The following is a 698-nucleotide window of genomic DNA, read 5'->3' as shown; positions in this document are numbered from 1 at the left end:
AGGTGGCCAAAGTATTGGAGCCTCAGCTTCAGGATCTGTCCTTCCAGTGAGCACTCAGGGCTGATTTCCTTCAGAATGGCTCGGTTTGATCTTCTTGCAGTCCATGGGACTCTCAAGAGTCTCCTCCAGCACCATAATTCAAAAGCATCAATTCTTTGGCGATCAGCCTTCTTTATGGTCCAGCTCTCACTTCCATACATCACAACTGGGAAAACCGTAGCTTTCACTATACGGACCTTTGTTGGCAAGGTGATGTCTCTGCTTTTTAAGATGCTGTCTAGGTTTGTCACTGTCACTGCCTTGCCGTGGCGGAGGGGCTTGAATAACTCAGAGAAGCTATGAGCTATGCGGTGCAGGGCCACCCAAGATGGACACATCATAGTGGAGAGTTTTGACCAAACGTGATCCACCTGGAGCAGGAACCGGCAAGCCACTCCAGTATCCCTACCAAGAAAACTCCCTGGACAAAGACAACAGGCATATAAAGAGATCTCCGTTATTCTTCAGCAAACAAATCCGGAGAGCCGATGCTTCTTCTTTTCGGGTCTTGGGAGTTCGGCCTGATCCGCGCGGGGGTCCAGGCAGACACGTGTCCCGCCCAGTCGAAAGAGTTTCGGAAGAAAGAAAAGACCAAATCCAAACCCGCCTCGCCAGGCCAAGGAAGACGAGCGCGCTTTCTTCTCTCCCTCCTCCTGCTC

This window comes from Podarcis raffonei, chromosome 9 (genome assembly GCF_027172205.1).
Source record: "Podarcis raffonei isolate rPodRaf1 chromosome 9, rPodRaf1.pri, whole genome shotgun sequence".
NCBI classification, from domain to species: Eukaryota; Metazoa; Chordata; class Lepidosauria; order Squamata; family Lacertidae; genus Podarcis; species Podarcis raffonei.
The sequence above is the reverse complement of the archived record's forward strand: the minus strand, read 5'-3'. Positions refer to the sequence as shown.